General features: G+C 37.3%; 1 pseudogene; it reads left to right on the top strand.

Moving 5' to 3' along the window:
• The first annotated feature begins 17845 nt into the window (after positions 1 to 17845).
• Positions 17846 to 19385, top strand: LOC141632625 (PRA1 family protein F3-like; annotated as a pseudogene).
• Positions 19386 to 20153: the final 768 nt, after the last annotated feature.

Consider the following 20153-nt stretch of genomic DNA (forward strand, 5'->3'; position numbering starts at 1 on the left):
TTTTGGTAGAGTCGAACTCTCATATTATTAATTGTATCTCAAGCTGCATATTTTTATTAATCTCTTATTATTAATATTGCTCGAAGTCGTTTAAAAAATTAATCTCTCTATAATCGCTCAAAAGAAGCTTCCTTTAACTAATACGGGTTCTATATTATACGAACCAATTACTCCATTAATAATTAAGCTACCCAGTCAAGTGTAGTCTACCCGTTTCATATAACATTATATTAAAACTCGTTATTATGAAAATAGGTTTGTGTTATAAATAAATAAGAAAGATTCGGCTTAAACCGTCCTACTATTATTAACATATTAATTTAATAAACCATACACTAATAACCCACAATTTCACTTTTGACTTTGTAAGAGTAATCACGAAAACATTACGCAGCAATAAATCCTTGTTACTCTATAAGATTTATAAGGAAATCATTACGTAGCATTTTTTTTTTTTTTTGGTGCTGCCATCATTACGTAGCATTATAATAAGCGTTTGACGTTATTTAATCTATGGATAGTTGTGAATATGCAGAGTAAATATCTATTACCCACTTACCTTCAATAATAATAGAGAGAAAAAAATACTAAACTTTGTTGACGTTGTCGCATTGATTCAATTTTGATGTTCAAATGATTACCTATTATTTACCTTCATTATTTCCTGAAAAAGCAAAAAAAAATACAGAAATTAGATCTCATTGAAGAATATATTTTGTGTGATATAATTAACGCTAAGCATTGCATTAAAAATTAGGGTCATGCTCAAGTTTTAGGGATGGGGGACGTTCAAAGTTTAATGGTCAGACAGTTTATATACACTAATGATTTGATTATAATATATAAAAGATAATTACAGAATTTGATTATGAGTCGTATAGACTATCATGTGTCATTGGTTGTAGAGTTTGGCTAATTCTAAACTTGCTATATTGATAATCCTCCAAATTTGAAAATTTTAGTATTGTTAGGATTGTAGTAATAAAATACGTATTTGGGTGTTTTTACAATTGGTATATAATTATATATCTAATTACTTTCTCTAGATATAATTTCATTAATAATTAATTTAGGTAGTTTTATAAGGTTGGATTCTCTGTAAACGCTCGGAAAAAGCTTCCTTTATTAATATAGATAGATAGATATTGATTGATTTACTTTTCAACACTTTTTTCCATACTAGTCGTTGCTCCGCGCCCTACCGGGCGCGGAACCCCAATTTGGTTAATCGTTTAGAAAATCTCTGTAGAGTCATCGAAATAGAAACGAAAATTGTCATTCACATTGGTATTAACGATTGTAGAACATAGTAGTTAGTATACGTGTAAGACAGGCACGTAAAAGAAAGACACTCACAATTTGGAAAAATACGTATTGGTGTTGTAGTAGAAAACAGAAAACGAGGTTGAGAATTAAAAATGGCTAACAAAGAGAACACACTTCTTTGTAAAATAGGTATACATTTGATAATTATACAAATAAAATAACTTGGATTTCCGAAGTGGGGGAATAAAATATAAAATATTGTACAAAAAGGAGAGGAAATGAGACAACTGTTGCTATTAAATTTTTAACCTAAGATCTATATCAATACATGCCACTGATTACACTCGCTATGTATCATTATCTATTTCTATATCTATAAGAAGAAAAATGTGTACAACTCAATTAACCATTCTGCCCAACAAGCCAAAAACACAAATGACTAAATAAGTAAGGAGATATTAGCCGGAGCATCAAAACCGTCTTTGGCCACACTCTCTACAGTGGGATGAGAGTGTCATGTCATGGTTACCTTGTTTGCAGCAGACTTGGTACATGTTACCGGGAAATGCAACCCATTTTGGCACAGTTCTCACCTTCCTCACTTTCCTGAGCAAAAACATCAAGTCACAAAGTCAGGCCTTTTATAAGGACGAATTATCCATTATGCACATACTAACAAGCCATAGTTACTCTAACTGCATTACACTCTATTCACAACAGAATGTCAACTGACTATCATCTGAACTATATTTTCCGGTTGGCCTCTAGCCATTTAATCCCACCTTCCCTCCCAATGGTCGTTTCCCAGTGATGTGATAACTACACAGTTAGTTTAGTTAGTCTCATATGAGTAAGAATCAATGAAACCAAGCACACATGTTATCCCACCTTTTCTCCCACTCCCCCACTCTCCATCTCCCTTCCTTTTAATCAGAGCCAAATAGAACCAAACAATCTCATTCCCTCCTATCCCTTTCTCCTTCTACATCTCTTTCTCAAAATGAGAAAAACCAAAAACAACCTCCTCCCTCCTTGCCTTTCCTCCTCCCTTGTGATTGGCCTTTCCCCCTCCCTTGTGAGTTGTGATTGTCTGATGATATGATAAGTATGCGTCTAGTACTCTATAACCAAGAATCATTATTACGCCATACCTGCAAAGGTAATGTGCACAAAACCAAAACCAAAATCTCTGCCTTCCTACAACCTTCACTACCATGCTCGAATCTTCATTTCCCTCCCTCTCTACCTCCCTCCCTCCCTCCGTCTCAATTCATACAAAAACAAATAGTGTATCTACCTCCCTTTACCTCTCAATATAAGAAAAACAAGCACAAACTCACCTTCCTTTCATCCTTTTCCCATTTCTCACTCCCTCTCCCCCGTTCTCGTATAAGCCACCAAACTGCTAATTACGTTAATAATATGATCTAGGGAAGAGCCCAATCCAGTTAAGTCAAAATGGGTGGAGTATATCCATGTTAAAACACTAATACTAACATTAACAATCCCATCAAAAACAGAGGCGCCCAACAGGACGTGGCACGTGGAACATGGGTACTGGGAGCCATAAATGAAGGAAATAATCAGTGTATCCTACTGCCTTTGTCTAGAATAGGTTCAATCCCAATAAATCTCATATCATGTTCTATCACTCTTGGCCAAGTCTATTTTCTTCTCCCTCTGGCCTCTACCCCCAAGCAACCTTTTCTGTTCCCAATGTCTCGAGCGTACAAAACTAAAATGTAAGCAAAAACACTTAAACCCCAAAAGTAATCAACTAATCATCTGGAGTATATCATGAAACACTACTATGTAAATAAGAGTCTGGTCTACAAAAAACAAAGAATATGACAAGACAACAAGAAGTCTAAAAAAACACCTACAAGAAGCATGATATTGGATTTAATTAGATCCATAAAATCGCAAAACTGGGTCAACAAAGCTCATTTGAGCAAGTAAACTTCCAAGTGTTGGCCCAATGATCACTCCAATTCGCTGGAGTAATGCACATAAATTGTTTACTGTTTACTTTATACTAATTACTATCACAACAATGTTGTGCAAATTCGGCTAGAAGATTGAAAGGATCCTGGTCCTAGTGTCACAACTCAACTATTTTTCCCTGTTTTTGGCTTGATTATAGTGCTCAAGTGTCAAGCCTATGTCAGATTGTCAAGTGTCCACATATCAGATAATTTAAATTCCATGTAGCATAGTAGTCAGACACTTACCACACATATGCCTGTAGCTTGATGTTCTTCCCAGCAAATCTCAGATATATATGCCTGATAATATGAAAGTCAAAAAATCGTATGGGTGAAAGAAGCTGCAATTCAGTAATAGAACATATTCAGCTAGTAAAATGCTGAACCTTCACTCGATCGATATTCTTTCAGTAAATAAGATATTGCCTATATACCTTTACAGGCTCAAATAATCCATTGAAACTTCCCAAAAAAAACTTGTCACTGTCATCCAAAAGTTTGTACTTAGACCAGAAATTTAAAGTGTGTTAAGAAAAAATCTGAAATTAGAAAATTACAATAGAAATTACTTCGTATAGTTGACCTAAAAACCAATGCTAACTTTCAGAAATAAATACACAAAATTTAGAAAAGAAACTACAAAATACAAACACAAGTGTTGTACTGAAGATGCCACATCGATCAGCAATCACCCCCATAAAACAGATGTTAAGGCCCTTCCAAGAATAAACGAACATCCTTCTACGACATATTTCACGAGCGAGAAACAGCAAGGCGGACAAGTTCTTACACTTAAAATTCAACTGGTAAATGTAAACAAAATCTCTTTGTAAACGATAGATGAGAAGGGATTGTAATCACCCACAAAACCAGCATAATACCTCACATCTGCCACTTCTTGGGCTACATGAAAGTCCCTGACCTACATGTATATAAGGATTGGTTTAAAATACTATTCAACCCCGAGTTCTGTACATAATTCTCAAAGTATTTACATATGTTTTTGGTCTGATGACACGACGGTCCGCCAGTCACTTGGGAACAACTCAAGAAAAGATAATTGTAAAGCAGTCTTTCTAACGCAAAAAAAAAAATGCCTAAAAAGGAAACGTAAACAAAGGACTGTGACGAAATATGTAAACAAATAGATGACAGAGGAAAGCGAAACAGCCAACTGTCATGAGTCAAATTAATAGAACTATATTTGCGCAAGCAAAACATCCGTGAATCACTTCAACAAAGCACTCTTTTATCATACCGCCTCCTCTTGAGGTTTGTCCACTAAAATATGGAACTCTCACTTCAGCAACATCGCAGTAGTACTTAGACGACTCACACCCTCATAGTCACAGGTAACTTGTTAGTCGTGAAAAGCCCGAATGCTCAACAAAATAAAAATAAAAAAATAAAAAAAAAACTGAATATGTTTGGTCATTGAACACTAATTTCACTCTCAATAGTCATTGTATTTATATATTATAAATAAGGGTTGCATAAGGACGATAACTGAGTCTATATTCAAGGAGGATATATTCTGTTTAATTTTTAAGTGCTTAATCCTAGAAATGCACTTCTTTAGAGTCCAGTTTATTGTCACACGAAATTCAGAACAGAGAGAAGAATTTCTTATCATCCTATAATACAGGAATGTGCCAATGGCTACTCCTAGTTCTGCCACATCCATCTACAACAGAAAGATATTTACCGTGCAATTCTACGAGACAGAGAATTAAGTACCTTAAGACCTATTCTAACATTCCTACCATGTGAATTCACAAAATCATGCCATAATCGAGCTAGTATTTACAACAAACAATACGGAACATCTTCATCAATTGACATCTACTCAAATATCGCCAAGTTTTAGTATACTAAAACTTCCACCTCCATCAAGAACAAAAGAAGTCCCCCGTCTATTTGCTCGCTAATTCTTATATGTGACAGTCTCATCATAATCTATATTTAATACGATAGACAACACCTAATCATCAGAATTAGATCAACAATCAATCAAAAACAAGAAAATCAAATAACTATGGATAATCTTAAACTCGAAACAGCTCAAACATCATAAACTATGGACAATCTAATTGATCAAACAAATTACCAAATCAACCAGTAATCATACTAAATTTAAAAAAGAGAAAGGAAATAAAAATGACGATACCTAACAGAAAATCTCCCACTTGCTCCCTTGCAAAACCGAGTAATCGACGCATTTAGGAGCGAGAGTAGATCTGTACCTACAACGATGAAGATCGGGTCTAATCTAGAAATAAAAAAAAAAACTGATAAAATTAATTAAAGGCAAATAGGATGAGAGAATGTCGTGAATTTTGAGAAGGAGCTACTGAAGGGATTATCTATTGAGGCTGTGGGTAGGGTAGGCAAGATGAGTAGCTAGGATAGTTTTAAAGGTGACATCCACCGACCAATACCGTCACCAATCACGCCACAACCACCATGAACTATGGCCAACAACGATTGCCACCAATGAGCATAGAACAACTGCCTACCACAACCACCATCAATGAACCGATCTAAGTGCAGCTAGCTTTAGGTAGCTTTAATTTGTGGTTGAACTAATTTACCAGCAGTACAACTAAAAAACCGAAGAGATAAATACCTAATCTACATTGAAGGCTGAACTTGAGCTTGATGTTCTTCGTCCTCAACAACTGAAACTGCATTAAAAAGCCCACCTATAAGGATTCAACCGAAAAAGGCAAGCGATGATGAAAATAAATAAGCAAAATGAGCAAGACGAAAAACATCAGACGGTCACCATATTTCTCCTATTCATCATAATCCGTGTCATTACAATAGTTCCATGTATAAAGTCAGAACCTTTGGTACGGTGAGGAACAGGATATTAAAAAGCCAAATGATACCTCTGTATTGTAGACTCCCAAATTCCTTCGGAAGTGTTAACAAATTCGTCACTAAACAACCATCAAAATTCAAAAGTAAGACCCCGCATTTAAATTAGGTTAAAACCCATCAAAAATCTAGCTAATTCAGCAGTTCTTGTTTCGCAACCTAAATCCATGACCAAATTCGAGATATAACGAACTTCAATTGAACACAAAATCCCATAAATCCCCAACTCAAATTTCCGAAAGAAAAACCTCAAACAAACACTAAAGACTCAATCAATCGTAACCCCAAAAATTAAGCAGACGTATTTTAGTCAGCACCATTATCATAATTGCTAATCTTTTTTTTTTCACTTTACCGTGATTCCACTTACAATAATTCGCAAATTTGATCGACAATTGCCCAAAAGCAAAATCCAGCTAAATGATCACATAACCTAAAAGATCTTTCCATATAATACACAACTACCCAAATAAAAGCAAAGATACTTGATAAGCACCAAAATGAAATATGAACCCAGAAATATGAACCAATAACCACGCAGGAAAAGCAATGAATATGAACCCAGAAATGTAAATTACGAAATAATAAAAGTGCCCTGATTTAGACATAAGGGGTGAGATAAACTCTACCCTAACGTAATCCATAAACTACAGAAATGTAAGAAAATATGACGCTGGCCGGTGATGTTGATCAACCCTGATAGCAAAAAGCTAAATATGCATAGGGATTGTAAGGAAAATCTATAAAAATCAACAGTGACGGTAAGGACAAAAAAATGAAAATAAATCTCACAGAAGGGCATCGTTAAATAGGGGAATCAAAAACGAATCAAATGTGGACAAATCAAATATCTTCAAAGCCGCATAATAAAATTGGGGAAAGCTTAGCACTTGAATTAAAACATTTAAGCATCAGTCAAAGTTCCAAACAACCTACACTGACCAATGTCCACTCCAACCTCAGTCTTATGTCCCAACTCCTTCCCCAGGAAATAACAAACCCACCTGAGAAATCAAAGATCAAAATAATAAACATAAGCAACATAAAAAACTAACTAAACTCATTTAGTAACTTACATAATGATTAGTGAGGCTGAAAAATGATTACTATGTACTCAATAAGACAACCAGGTACAATGAGCAGTGACCTAAGTGTAAACAGTACAAGGCAAGCTCTGAAGATCGAGTAAATACCGACCTTCCATAAGAAATCTTGACCCATGCAATTGGATATTATCTGTTTGAAAGCAAGAGTTTCATAGCTTCCTACTGTTTTCTTCACTCCTGCCACTACTGCATTTACATCTGCAGGGTCTATAGCATCACACTGAGCACAACAAAAACCAAGTTGGATTGTTAGAGACCGAGATTCCGATAAATCTTGTATGACTCATTGACTCCAGTTTAAATCAAGATTATTCAAGTCACCAAGTCAGTTCAAGTCATTACATTTGCGTTAAAACGTCCCATTTGGAATCTGGTGAATCCTTCTTTTATAGTATCAACAAGTCCTCTAGTTGAAGCCACATTTGGGATCTGAATTTTAAATGCAAACAAGTAATCAGAAGTATGAGAATCAAATTTAGAGGAAGCATTAAGTTGAGTCGATCAATACCGTTCCATAAGGTACAGCATATACTGAATTAGGCCACAAGGCTCATCTGCTTGGGATGAGCGTGAAATCAGCCCCCGCTACGATCATGTGAGCTAAGGGCATATTGAATTTTGTCAATCCTCTTGCATTATTAGGAAAAAGATTTTCCAGTTCTTGAATTTTATTTTCCATTTCTTTCTTTCCGGTCCCTGAAATGTTTATAGAAACAGCACATCGTGTCATTGAAGGATAATAAATATTCAAGAGTGAATGTATGGTTTGGAGAGTGTTGATGAACTTACAGGGATAATAATCTGCACATTATTCTCCTTGATGAAATGAGGAATTGCTTTAGCAAGGATATCGTAACCTTTCTGCTCTTCAAGTCGGCCTGTGAATCCAATAAGTGGGATATTACGATCCACGGGCAACTCGACTTCTCGACTTCTACCTAAAGGGGTTCGAATTAATCACCTGAAACCATGCACTCAACATGAGTTACTTGAAAGCAGAATACAAATTGGGAAAGGGAAGCATTTGATTTAAAACATTTAAGCATCAGTCAATAAAGCTCCATAACAACCTAAATTGACCAATGTCAACTCCAGCCTCATGTAGTAATGTCCACAACTCCAGCACGGGGAAGTAACAAACCCAAAACGAAAGATAAAAGTAATAAACAATAAAGAGGATTAACGATAATGGGAATACGTAGATAAATGAATACAACCAAGCGGTAGCGATAACCAAGGAAAATTAGCAAGAAATCTAGAATACGAAGATCAATACACTAATCCTAAATGCCAGAAAACAAAGATGAAAATAATTAACCACAAAAAGAAAGAAAATGATATTGGAAAATGGCAAACCAATCAAAATCCCGCCAACTAATCAGCAGTAACAAAGCACAGTATTGATAATCAAGGTAACGCAAAACCCGAATCCCACCCAAAGTAACATAACAGAGAGAAATGGAATGGAAAAATACCTGATTGTTACCGCCACCGTCATTACACGCAGCCATATCATCGCCATCACATCAACTCCTTATCGTCATCGTCATCGCCATCATATCAAGGCCGTATCGTTTCACTCCTCAACAACTATACATGCAATATAAACATCACAAACAAATTATAAACAAGAAACCCCTTTATTTTTAATACGGAAAATTCACGTGGTACCCCTAAACTTCGCCATTTTATACGTGGTATCCAACTTTTTAAATTTGTGCACATGGTGCCCTTAGACTTTGATTTTCAAGTATGACGTGTCCTTTTTATCGTTCTTAAAATCTTCAATGGAGCATAAACCGTAGACCAGAAATCGGAATTGAACAATTTTTTTTTTCAAATTTGATTATCTCTTCGAGATCTATAATTTTATAAAACAAAAAACGGTCATTCGTTAAGATCGAAATTACGGTTGATTTATGGTTGTCGAAAAAAATAGAACCCTATAAAATGCCCGTCGACAATTTTTTTATCTCAAATCGTAGATAATGAAAATAAATCATTTAAGAACAAAAAAAAGGCCGATTCAGAATTCCGATGTAGGAGTTATGCTCAATTGAAAGTTTTTGTAGCGACAAAAAGGGCATATTGTGCATGAAAATGAAATGCAAAGGGTACCGTGTACACAAACTTAGAATATTGAATACCATGTGAAAAGTGACAAAGTTGAAGGGTACCACGTGAATTTTCCGTTTTTAATAAACTGAAATGAGAAGGAGGAAGTAAACCCAGAAACAGCAAAATGAAAATGGCAGCAATACGAGAACAAGGAGAAGCGGCAAAATAAAAATGGAAATAAGAAAAAAACCCAGAAAACAATGAGTAAATTAAACTAACCAGCAACGAGAACAAGAAACAAATAGGAAATAATGAAAAAATCAGCCGTCGTCATCAGCAGCAGCATTGCCATCGTGATCACGCCGGTTCACATCGTCATCGTTGTGTGAGCGTTGACCGAAGAGGGAAAAGTGAAGTGGAGAATGGAGGGAGGCATTCATAGATGGAAATAAAAATGGAAATGAGTGGGTAAGAATCATACAAGAATGTCGTAAAAGGAGTGGGTGTGAGTGAATGTGAGAGAAATGGAGGGTAGGGATTCAAAGGGGAAATCAAGGGTTGAGAGAGAACAGCTACTATTCATAGCTACAGTTGCTTGAAGTCCTCTCTTTTTAAGGGTAAAGGATATAAGCTACATATCGTTATTTACTAAGAATATTTCATTCAAAGTAATGACCAAATAATATGGAAAGAACACAAAGAATAGAAAGAAATACAATACAATACACATCCACCTTTTATTAATATAAAAGTAACAAACCAATAGTAATAATTGAATAAATAATCAAGTTAGAACACCAATGATTATTTATATTATGAGAAATAGCAACACAACACAAACAAATTGCATGATACTAGAAGAACATATAAAAAAGAAAAAAAAACGCATGAAACGAGAGTTGAACACGGACTCTCACAAACAATGTTTGTTTTAAATAAGATTGCTGCCACTTTACTTGCTCTTAATTTTTTGATTGCAAAACACCAGGAATTTTCTATGTGAGTGTTTCGTTCACAGTTGAGGCCCCCTCACACATTGGGCCCCTGTTCTAAGAACTGGGTGAACATGCTAAAATACGGGCCTGAGTCTGAGTATCCATTTTAATTTTAAAACGAAATTAAATATTACCACATAATAATTATAGGAAAACACTTTTAATATTTTATAGATAATTTGTTATATATTAATTTTTTTTCTATTTAATCCGTCATTTGAGATAAATACCTCCCGTCTTAAGCAAAAAATTGTGATTAGCTTACTACTTCGTATCTACACGGTACAACTCATACAAGTCATTTGTCTTATTTTCTTGTATTTATTAATCTCCTTTTCTTCTGGTACATAGCCCACCATATGTTGGAATTTTTCGAGATATCGACATATTGTAATTTAGGAATATAACATCTAATAATATGTCATATAAAATAAACGAGGTATTATTAGTAGGGTTAATTGATAGGAATAATCCAACCTATTAGTCGCCTTCTCATAATAATCCGAACTTTAATTTAACTCATAATACACCATATTATCGCCCTCCTCTGCTCATATTGCACTTGGGTCATTTTTTACATGTAAGGGCATTAGCAATAGACAAACCCCAAATGAGGTTTGTCTAATGCCACATCACTCAATACACAAACCTCTCTAACAACAAACCTCAATACAACAATAGACAAACATCTTAAATATAGACAAACCTCATAAAAGTATACTACATGGGATCCACTATCACTCACAACCAAAAACACAAACCTGTATACAAAATTGTAACCATTCTCATCTATGAACCTCAACCCCCATTCCCAACAATAGAGAGGTTTGTCAACAAACCTCTAAAAAGTACACAAACCTTTGTTGACAAACCTCTATTGTTGATGCCCTAAAAACCGGTAATCCAATAGGTAGATCCCTTTTTCCCTTTTTGTATTTTTTCATTATGTCTCCATCCTCCTCCTGTATTAACACCCTTGTCACCAACCATCAGTCCACCACCACTCCATAACCCCAAACCAGCCAACCACCAAACCATAACAACCACCAACGCCTTCATCCTTAATTAATCACCCGTTTACTCAACAATATAATATGAACACATAATAGTAACCTAGAAAATTAAGTGTGATTGATGAAAATAATGGAGAAATGGATTTTGAAGAAGGAGAAGAGAGGAAGATAAAATTAAAGATGGAAGATGGGATCTCATGAGAGAAAAGGAATTGATATTATTGGCCTCATAGAAATTGGTATTATCGGACTCATAGAAATTGGGATCTATGTAATCCGTAGAAATTGACCTCATATAAATCGGTATTCATGTTATCCATAGACTTTTTACTGATTCCTTGCTAACATTAATACTCCCTCCGTCCCGGTCATTTGTTGTCCTTTGGTTTTGGCACAAAGACCAAGAAAAGAAGAGAGAGCCAATTACTAAATGACATGTGGATGAAATTGAGTATGAATGACCAAATTGTTTACTAAATGCATTCCTAATATAGAAAGGACCACAAATGACTGAGACACCCCAAAATGGAAAAGGACAACAAATGACCGGGACGGAGGGAGTAACATGAAAGGCTACAGGAGGTAGGACCCATGGCATATTACTCGGAATGGGTTAAAGCATGGAAGGGAGATACTTCTAGCAAAGCTATTCAGAAATATTGACCGGTGAAGATAAAAATATACAATGTGAAATGTTGTATATCGAATAATGATGGACACGGAGTTGAACAACGAAAGCTTGTGACTTTGGAGTTGAACAACAAAAGCTTGTGACTTTCAAGTTGAGATGAGCGTTTAGAAGGATCAAAAATGGTGGGAGTGCGCATGAGGTAGGGTTGTTATGATAGATGTAGATGGTTGGGGTGTTGGTATGGTGGTGGTATTGGCGACGGTTGGATGGTGGCGGTTGTGGTGTTGGCAGCGGTTGAATAGGGGTGGTTATGGTGGTTGTAATGTGATAGAAATTAGAGTTTGGTAGGTGTGTGAGTTTAAGGTGGTGATAAGGTAAAAGGAATTAGGGAATGTAACTTGCTAAATAGGTAGCCGGTTACCGAGTTTGATATAAGAGAAAAGAGGTAATAGTATGGTGTATTCTGAGTTAAATTAATGTTTGGATTATTACGGGAAGACGGTTAATAGTTTGGATTATTCCTATCAATTAATCCTTATTAAAAATAACAACTTACATATTTTACTCTTTCGAGGTGGTTTGAAAGCCGGTGGCTTCAACTTACCTCACTCATGCGAAAGGATGAGATATGTTGGAACTACCTAGAGGATCAACCTAGTTTTCTTACCTTATCAAAAAAAAAACCTTACATATTTTAAATGAATAGAATATTCTATTTATGCATTTTCTTAATATGGAACAAAATCGTCGTATATCATAGAGAAACTTTATTTAGATTTCCAAAATCCGATCCTCACTTCAAATAAAACGGTTAATTATATTCGTTTTAAATTTAAAACGGAATGAATAGATGAAACCAAATAACAAATAAAATGTCTACATTGTAGTAAAAAGTTTGTCGCATCCATCTAAAACACGATTTAAACTTAAATTTATATATGTTCGTTTTAATACAAGCAAACTCTACTCCTCCTAAGTTTCTCTTGAGATGACAATATCCGTTAAGATGAAACCGAGTCAAATATGCTTTCACTTGTATATACATAAGACAAATTTTTTAACGGAAAATTTCCATGGTACCCATTAATTTTGTCATATTTTTCATGGTACCCCTGCTTTTAAGAATCTGCCTATGGTATCCTTGAGGTTCCATTTTTGTGCCCATGGTACTCCCTAATGTAACGGTCGTTAAATGGAGGTTAAGTTTCCGTGATACCCCTTATTTTTGTCATATTTCTCATGGTACCCCTTCTTTTCATTTTTATTTCATATTTATTGATAATTTTTAATTACTAATTCATTGCCATATCATCAAAATTTAATGGTCATTTAACGACCGTTACATTAGGGGTACCATGAGCACAAAAATGGAACCTCAAGGGTATCATAGGCAAATTCTTAAAACGTGGGGTACCATGAGAAATTTGACAAAATTAAGGGATGCCATGGAAAATTTTCGATTTTTTAAACTTAAAACAGATCAAATAGATGGTGTATTAACAAGTTTGCACATCCATCCAAAATCCGATTTAAGCTTAAATAAGTATGTCCGTTTTAACACAAACAAACTCCGCTCCCTTATGTTTCGCTTAGAACGATAATAATTTCGTTTTAAGATGAAAACGAGTTAAATATTCTTCCACTTGCATATATAGAACAATTTTTTTGTTCGTCCCATTTTTTCTGGCTTAATTTTTAGCTCATTTCAGTTCAGTTCAATTTAACTTTATTCAAGCTCAGTTCAGTTCAGTTCAATTCTTCTCTTCACAAATTAACTCTTAATTCAGTTCAGCTACTTCCAACCGAAAAGAACAAAATTATCACCGGAAACTCTCATTTTATCTCATCCACATACTTGACCCAAACCCGTTTAAAATTTAACACGAATATTACCTTCTTCAATCCCGTTAATGTATTATACAACTGGTTGTATATACAACTTATTTAATGTGGTTGAGTTTTGCTACAAAGCTATCGAGCTTTATTAACAAAATTATCGAGCTATGGTACAAAGTTATTGAGTTTAACAGAATAATTAGAGGGTCGACGTTTTAGTAAATATCGACGACGTTTTTAAAAAAAAAGACGATAACTGCCCTTTCACTCATCCAACACTTTCTCTCTCTAAAAAATTTCCTTTCAAATTCTACCAAAAATCAACTAAACTAAAAAAAAAACCAGCAACAATAATTAACAATATGACGGATCCCGAATCACCGGTACGTAAACAACTTAATCGCTTCATTATTTGCTTAATTTTCATTTTTTTGCGTATCGTTAATTCTATTCGATAGTTGATTTACGTCACGTATTAACTTAGCAGTAGCGAAATTGCGATTTTTCTGCGTAAATCTGAAATTTGTCCCCCGAAGGTTGAACCATGGACCAAAGTTGAGATCCAACGTTCAGCCCATGTTCCAAACGTTGGAAACCAACGTTTACCATGGTCCAAACGTTGGATTTCCACATTTGCCATGGTCCAAACGTTGGATTTACACGTTTGCCATGGTCCAAACGTTGGAATCCATTGTTTGGCCATGGTTGAACGTTGGTTTTCCATGTTTGGCCATGGTTGAACCTTGGAAACTAATGTTTGGCCATGGTCGATTGTTGAGTCTCGTGGTTTAGCCATGGATTACTCGTTTTATATTGTTTTGCTTTCGTTTTACGCAGTTTATTTAGGTTATGAATCTTTTTTATTGTCTTACTATAGTCCGTATTGCTTGTAACAGGATTCGTGGGAGACTTTTGGCGAGAATTCAATTGATTACAACCCGTTGTTCGAGACTACTATAGATTTTGAAACGTGTGACGATGCTTTCAATTGGGCTAATAAAGTTGCATTCGAGAATGAGTTTGCTTTGGTTAAAGCAAATAACGGAGCTAAAAACAGAAAAAAGAACGGGTTGTTGGCAAGTTATTTTTGATGTAAAAGACATGGGTTACCAAACTGATCGGATGATCTTGAAAAGCCAAGAAGGTCGCAGAAGTGTTCATGCAAGTTTCGTATTCATGTCGTTCAAAATTTCGTGTCTAAAAATGATCGAGTGACGATAGTGTGGAACATTGTAACCTCCGAGGGTGGTGGACTACACAACCACAACGTAGCCGTTTATAAGGACGGGGATCGGCACTTTGCGGAATTGGATGCGGAAGAGAAGGCATATGTTAGGCAACAAACTATGGTCGGGGTTCTACCGAGGGATATTAAAAATGCTCTTCATTTGAAAACCCCAGAAAAACCTCAACCGTCAAGCACCCAGCTATATAATGATTCAAGGAAAATTAGGAAAGAAGTTAGGGGTGAAAGAAACACCGCTCAGCAAATGTTGGCTCTAGCGGTAGAAGCGAAATACGTCCATTGGCATAGATTAATTCCGAGACAAAAGAGTTGACTCATATTTTCATGGCACATCCTGATTCCTTGAAGTTGTTCCGGGCTTATCCTTACGTGATTATCATGGATTCGACGTATAAAACCAACACGTACAAGAATCCACTCATTGAGATGGTTGGTGTCACACCCACCGGATCGTCCTTCTTAATTGCATGTCCGATGATTCCTACCGAGTCTTAGGAGAATTACAAGTGGCTGTTGAAGAAGTTAGCTGGCATTTTAGATGTCACGGGAGCGTCCCCTTGTGTTTTTATCACCGACCAGGAATTGGGTTTGATCAACGCTCTTGGGGCATTATTTCCCGTGGTTGATCATTTGTTGTGTCGATGGCACGTGAACAAAGCCATCAATGGTAAAGCCTTGGAATTCTATCGTACTGAGAGTATGAAGTCATTTATCATCACAAATCCAGAAGACGGTTGGAATAAGGTGATCAATGCACTTACCGAGCAAGCGTTTCAGCACGCTTGGGTGTGTTTTAGTCGTAAGTGGAGACGTATGTCTGATTATATACAGAGAGCTTGGGGTGAACACGCAGGGAAGTTTGTTTTATGCTATACAAACGAGGTCTTCCATCTTAGTAACATGGCAACTTCCCGTGTTGAGTCAGCACAGTTTTAGTAATGGTGTGGCCGAATTTTCGCTCCCCCATGTCCTATTGGGCTCTTGCCCGAAATCCATCCTGTAATTCCCGTTCGCCGTGCGAGACTCAACAATCGGAATCGGCATCGGGACCGGGATATTCTGACGGTACCCAAACAGACGCATGCACCGATCCGGCTGGTACGGGTCTATTATATCAAGATGTCTGATAAAACCCGAGTAAAGCGATACTCTGCAAGCTCCCTGGGGACGGTTCCCGTAGGGCAACCATCGAACATGCTCCGACCTAAGATCGTCCAAACTATGGCGATACATCTGAAAAGTATGAGAATCACCCTTATCCCGAGGCAAGCGGGCCCAAGCCTCGACTAGAGGACGGTCCTCAAGAAAGAATCTAGCGCCGGGTCGGAACTGGGGAAAGTACTCGTATATCCATGCCTAGAGTAACGGTAGACACCCACTAACACCAGTACTATCTCGGCGTGATGCTATCCCTAACTGTCGGTACAAGTAAGCCAAATAAGCGGCACCCCAAGCATAGGAACCAACCCGATCAAGACTATCAAACAAGGGCAACAACTGAGCGTTCACCCTATCACCACTCTTATCCATGAAAAGAGTATGACCCAGTAAAATCAAGAGGTAAGCCCATAACGAGTCATGCTCATTCCCTAGGTGAACAACATTCCTCAAGTCTGATGTATGTAAACCGCCATTCTAATAGCACGGTGGTACAACCTCGGACTCGGGAACTCCATAAAACCTCGCAATCTTCCCCCTCAGACCACTATCATTAGCCTCGGCCAAACCGTCCACACACACCCACTCACCAGTAACAGGTATCCCAAGAATATGCTGGACATTATGAAGCATGATACTAATCTCTCCAAAAGACATACGAAAAGTGTTAGTATCCGGGTGTCACCTCTCGATAAAAGCACTAAGGAGGTTATCGTCTAGACCGGTGGTAAAACACTCCCTCAAAATCTCAAGCCTGCTCGCCTCTACCCTAGCGGCAACAGCCTCACTGAGACATATCTCCCTAATCTCCCTCGCAGCTTTCGGCCTCTCGTAGATCTTGATCCACGACGTCATATTCTCCGGGTTAGGGTCTGACCAACAGTTGAACGAAATGTGTCCACCAAAACTCCGTAAGATGGCAATGTTACTAGGACCACTAGGAACGGGCTCTCTCAGGATCCAAGAAGTATCCCTCTTCGGCCTCCTCGACGTATCCGTGCTAGAGGACGTCTCTCTAACACTCGAATAGCGTCCTCTATGATCCCGGCCCAACCTCTGAGTCAACAATCTCTGCGATGACGGGTTCTCTTGGACTCGATACTCTCCAGCATCCTCCTCCTCCGAACCGTCATCCGACGGCTCATCCTCTCTATCATGCCGGTAACTACCGACAACCTCCCGTGACCTCGCCTTCTCCGAATCACTACGGACGTAACCGAGAGTAGGCATCATAACCATGCCAGACGTCTCTCGAAGTGGCAGTGGTTGTTGGTGGGCCTGCTTAACACGCAAACGACGCTTCGACATCGTAATAATCCGCCCATCGATACGGTCGTGTACGTTTGGCGGAGCGGAGCTTGCATGATGGTCTTTCCTCTCTCATTTCGATCTCCCATATGCATTAATAGAATAAAAGTTGTTAGAAAACACGTTAATCGACTAGAAAACTTATAAAATTGAAAAAAAACGCAAATAATAGCAAAAAACACGGTTTTTTTTTAAAATTGAACTTACCACGGACGAGAGTTAAATCTCAACGTTTGACCATGCATCAAACGAAGAGATCCAACGTTTGACCATGGCCAAACGAAATTTCCCCACGTTTGCCATGGCCAAACGTAAAATCCCCACGGTTGACCATGGCCAAACGAGAAATCCCCACGTTTGACCATGGCCAAACGACAAATCCTCACGTTTTACCCATGGCCAAACGAGCAATACCCACGTTTCCCCATGGTATTCCCCAAATCGACACCAACAACGCATTAACAACACAAAAAATCAAGTCAAATTCTAATCTATTTCACAAAAAGCATCAACCTAATTACAAACAAAAATAAAATTAACATCATACTAACTAATTAACAAAAAATTCACAAGATAAACTAACCTATTTCAAAACTAATTCAATTAAGTTTAATAAAACCTAAGACACAAACTAATTTACAAACTAATTCAATTAAATAACAAAATTAAAGTCATATAATCAATTAAGAACAACAATAAGGGAAGGGGAAGGAAAACAAACAATTAAAAACAATTATTTAACAAGAATTTAGCTAACTTTAACAAAAGAAAATTAAAAAAATTAGACTAACTTGTTATGGTGGTGGTGGAAGTAGTGGCACCACTGGCGGTCGTGGTACACCGGCAGTGGTCGGCTGGCGGCGTGGTGGTGTGGAGGAATCAAGTGTTGGTGGTGGTGGTTAGGTTTCTTATTTTTTGGGTTTTTTTGAATTAGAGAGGAAAGTTAGTTTGTTAATGAGAGAGTAGGGGTAGTTATCGTCTTTTGCAATGAAAACGTCGTCGATATTTACGAACCGGGAATAATTATTAAACTCAATAACTTCGTAACCTAGTTTAATAACTTGTAAAATTGCTCAACAGCTTTGTGTAAGAGCTCAATAACTTTGAGACGGTATTTGTGATAGACCATCACTCTCACCAATAATAACTCCATCACATGCCTCCACCTCTTTCCCCACATTCACACCCTTAAATTTACCCCATCCCTCCTCTCCGTCCCTCTCTCCCAAACCTCCCTCCAAACCATGTCTTCCTCAAAACAACCAATCCCAACCTCCGTCCCACCCTCAACAACCCCACTATCCACAAACCTAGACTACATCTCCCGAGCCAAACAAATCCTCTACCACCTCTCCACCCGCCGACCCTGGCGCCAAATCTTCAACTTCCACACCCTCTCCTTCCCACTGAACCTATCCTCCGCTTTCACCCGACTCAAGTCCAACTTAGCTTATTTCCACGTAAATTTCGCGTTTTTCATCCTCCTCGTCCTCTTCCTCTCCCTCTTTGGGCACCCGCTTTCCCTCATCGTATTCCTACTAATGATGGTTGCCTGGATATTCTTGTTCTTCCTTTGCGACATGCCGCTTGTCCTATTTCGTCGCGAAATTGATGATCGTGCCGTGCTTGGGGTGTTGTCCTTTTTTACTCTTTTTTGGCTTTGTTCTTTACCGGGGCGACGATGGAAATTATTATTTCGGTTGCGGTTGGGGTTGGTGTTGTGCTTGTATACTCGGTTTTCAGGAAGACGGATGATTTGTATCTTGATGAAGAAGAGGTTGCTGGTGCTGGGCTTTTGGCCGGTCGGACCGATGCTGGACCGGGTCATTTTATTTATTCTCCTCGTTAGTCAATGTTTTTATTTTGTTTTTAAATTTGATTTGGGTGTAATTTATGTCATTGACTGTGATTTGATTTGATTTGATTTGATTGAAATTGGAATAATTGTGTATGATTGTTATATAAGACCATCCCCAAGCAGTGATCGCGCTAATTAGGTCGCGACCCGATTTTAATCTTAATCCCACCTTATTAACCCTGACCCATTTTCACCTCCCAAGCAGAAGGTCGCGACCTAGGTCATCAACCCAATCATTTTTCACCTTCCAATCCTTTTTGTTTTGTTTATGACCAATGATAATTTGACACCTATTGGGTCACCAATTGACCTAATAAGGTCAAGAGCAACCAAAGAGGTCACAAATTGACCTTATAAGGTCAAGAGCAACCAAAAGGTCACGCTAATCTCATGCTTAATTATTGGTTAAGGCGACCCAACAAGGTCGCGACCTCCATCGTGACCTTGCTTGGGGATGGTCTAAGGTTTGGATTGTGTGATTGATTTGTATCCATTGATGTATTTGGTAAATTTGATTGTCGACTTTTGTGAATTACTGATTTGCATATGTCTGCTTGCTTAGTTGGTTGAAAAATGTCTTTATATATATGGTCCGAGTTTACGGTTGTGAGCTTGCTTAGTTGGTTGAAAAATGTCGATATATATATATATATATATATATATATATATATATATATATATATATATATATATATATATATATATAGTCCAAGTTCTGATTGTGAGCTTGCTCAGTTGGTTTGAAATGTGTGATACATAGTTCGAGTTTGCAGATACCAGCTTGCTTAGTTGGTTGCAAAATGCGTGTTATAT

Source organism: Silene latifolia, chromosome Y (genome assembly GCF_048544455.1).
Source record: "Silene latifolia isolate original U9 population chromosome Y, ASM4854445v1, whole genome shotgun sequence".
NCBI classification, from domain to species: Eukaryota; Viridiplantae; Streptophyta; class Magnoliopsida; order Caryophyllales; family Caryophyllaceae; genus Silene; species Silene latifolia.